This window comes from Chondrus crispus, genomic scaffold, assembly GCF_000350225.1.
Source record: "Chondrus crispus Stackhouse genomic scaffold, scaffold_183, whole genome shotgun sequence".
Classification (NCBI taxonomy): Eukaryota; Rhodophyta; class Florideophyceae; order Gigartinales; family Gigartinaceae; genus Chondrus; species Chondrus crispus.
The window spans coordinates 4,108-7,206 of NW_005179054.1; positions in this window are offsets into that span (position 1 = coordinate 4,108).

Below are 3,099 nucleotides of genomic sequence, written 5' to 3' on the forward strand. Positions count from 1 at the left end.
CTGAAGGCCAAGCCTGGACGCAGGAGAAAGAGGGCAGCCTGAGTGGTTGCTCTGCAAAGGGACCTCGTCTAGGAGTTCGATCGCTTGCGGAAGACTGGACTTAAGTTCAACGCAAAGTTGTTAGGCGACCTGGCAAGACAGCTCATAAGATATTCCGGCAAAGATGAATATTTTTTAAATTTTTTTGACGCGTCAGCAAAGAAATATATTCAAGACATGATTTCACCACGTTGGGTACAAAGCTTTATGGAACGAAATCATATTGTCAGTCGTGCTCAAACAGGAAAATTGATGGTGACCGCTGCGAAGCAGGCATTCATCGAGAAAAAATTAGCCTTCTATCTTAGAGTTGTGCCGCGAGAGTTCAAAGCTGGTCACTTAGATGAGTATGACGTGGCAAACGTTGACGAAACATATTTTGTCGTAAATATGGATAACCATAGAACACTAGGAATTTGTGGGGATACAGAGGTTAAATACTCAGATGTTGTGTCCGGCTCGGAAGGAATGACAATAATTGTACACATTTCCGGTGGGAGGGATGCAAAACTGGAACCTCCGATGCTGGTGTTTCAAAACAAAAACAGAAGTTACCCAATTCAAAGGGTTCCTGACGACGTTGCCGGAGTTTCGTATCGTTTGGGTCCGAAAGGTTGGATGGATCGGGTGGTGATGCCCCAGTGGCTGAGGGAGAGGAATGTAATTGGAGCTCTAAGGCACGGAAGGCGCCGTGTGATTTACATGGACAACTGCAGCGGGCACGCTGAGACCACTGAAATGGTTACTGCCTTGGGGGAAATCAATACAGAAGTGAGATTTCTCCCTCCAAACTCCACTGACTTGCTCCAACCTGCTGACTCATTTGTGATACAGAAACTGAAGGATGCGTGGCGCGCACGTTGGGACCGGCATAACATGGAGCGCATTATGGAAGCCGACTTCAAGGGGTCTTCGGGCAAACTGCCTAATTCCGGGAAGCATTATTTTGTAAAGCTTGCAGCTGCAGCAGTGAGGGACGTCAACTCTCAACGAGACGGTGAAGGTTTGACGTACGCGCGCAAGGCCATGATCAGATGTGGCCTTGCTTTGAACACGAATGGGCAATGGGAGGAAAGGCAGTTGTTTCCTAAGCTGCAGAGCATTATTATCAGGTATCCAAACTATTTCGATGGTGCTCCAGTTCTCCTTAACGAGCGAATGGTTGCCGGCGAGAGCACGTAGAAATGCTGAGATATCTTTACACTATAAAAATTTTCTTTCTTCTGATTGGCCCTTAGTGACCTGTGCATTACAGACAGAATTAGACGAGACCGCACTATTTTGACTGATCTAAAATACTGCAGTCCTCACTAATTGCATATTTGGCCGAATTAGTGCGGTACCAATATTAGTGCGGGCCGCAGTAAATACTGTCACAGAGACAGCAAGTCAGCATTCCATAATACTGCGGACCGCACTATTTGCAGTATTCGGTGTAGCTCGCGCTCGCTGGAGCAGTTGACTCTCAAGTAGAACGGGTAAGAACACATTTCAGGATGCCTGCAGCTCGGGCCTGGAGAATGCATTGCTGGACCTTGCAATCTAACCGAACACCATTATTGTGACACGTGGTTGGTGTAGTATAACGACGGACGCGCGCGCGGGGAGATTATTAACAGTGCGGCCGTGCACGGTGGACACGTGGGCGGGTGTGCCCACGTGTAGGGAGCGCGCGCGTGCCGAGCGGTCGTAATCTGGCGTACGTGTACAGTAGTGCACGTGTCGGCCAAGCAGTAGTCTACCAGTATGACGCGTGTACGCTAGCACACGTGGCATCCGTGCGGTAGTCTGTAAGCAGCGCGTGTGTACAGTAGTACACACGTGTAGCTACAGCGTCCGCGCGGTAATTAGGAATTGAGGCGCTAGTTTTTTAATGGCGTACAGTACCTGGTACGCACTAGGCGGCAGGTACTGTATACTGGGACAGGTGTCCGAGGCGTCCCTCTGAGGGGTTAAGACCTGACACCCGTCCCCACCAGTAAACTGGGGTAAGCTCGCCCCCGTCCCTTTCGCGCCTATATACGTCCGTTTCGGTTGTCTATCGCGCGCGCTGGCTTCTAACCCGTTACCGGTCGCTCCCGTTCACGCACCACGGGGCGACTGCGCGTAACCGGCCAGTGAGCCACTCCCTTTTCGCGAGCTCGTCCGCTCGGTTCTATTAGCGCGTCGCGTCCACGCCGCGTGCTCCCTCGCTCAAGCGTCCGCCTCTCACCCAACCCAGGGCGGAGAGGTTTTATCCCACAGTTGGGACCGGTGTAAGTAATTGGAAGTTTAAGTTAGTAATTGTAGACCGCGCGCAAAAAGAGTATAAATGCGGTGGTTTTCGGTCGTCCTGTACGGACGAGACGGAGAGAGACATCACATCACAAAAAAAACACACACGGGTAAGACACGGGACGACGTACCCCGTTTTCGCCCTAACATGGTACTCTTGTGGAGGGCCGACGCCGACAGTCAGGCGGGTCCCGCTTCCCTGGTGTTCGATGGTAAGCACGAGGCGGATGTCGCCAAGTTCTTCTTTGTCTACGAAAACGTCGTAATGAAAGGCAAGTCCGACGAAGACAAAGCCGGAGAGCTACTGTGCTACCTGCAAGGGGAGGCTTTCGACTACTACTATGAAACGTACAGCCAAGATGGTGGACTGAACGAGGCGGCCAGCGACTACCAAGCCGTCAAGAAGGCATTGCTCGACCGTTTCGAGTCAGTCCCTGAACCGGAAGAAAACATCAGGCTCGCAGTCGCGAGTAGATTGGACGGCGACGACGTGCTCGCGTCGTTAAACGTGATGGATCACCGCTTCGAAAAAGCAGCTTTCAACCCCGAAGCCAAGTTCGGACTACTCCGGAACGCGGTCATGGAGCACACCGACGTGTCACAGTTCGTCTTGTATAGGGCCCCTACCTCGTACGGGGAGCTGAAGAAGGCCGTTAAGGACTTCGTGTCTGGCCGCAAAGCCTTTATGGCTGCACACAATGCTAGGCAAACTCAGCCTCCGGCGCCTAGGCGCATTGTACAGAGACCGGAAACACGCCAGGAGCCGGACAAGATCGAAAAGAAAGT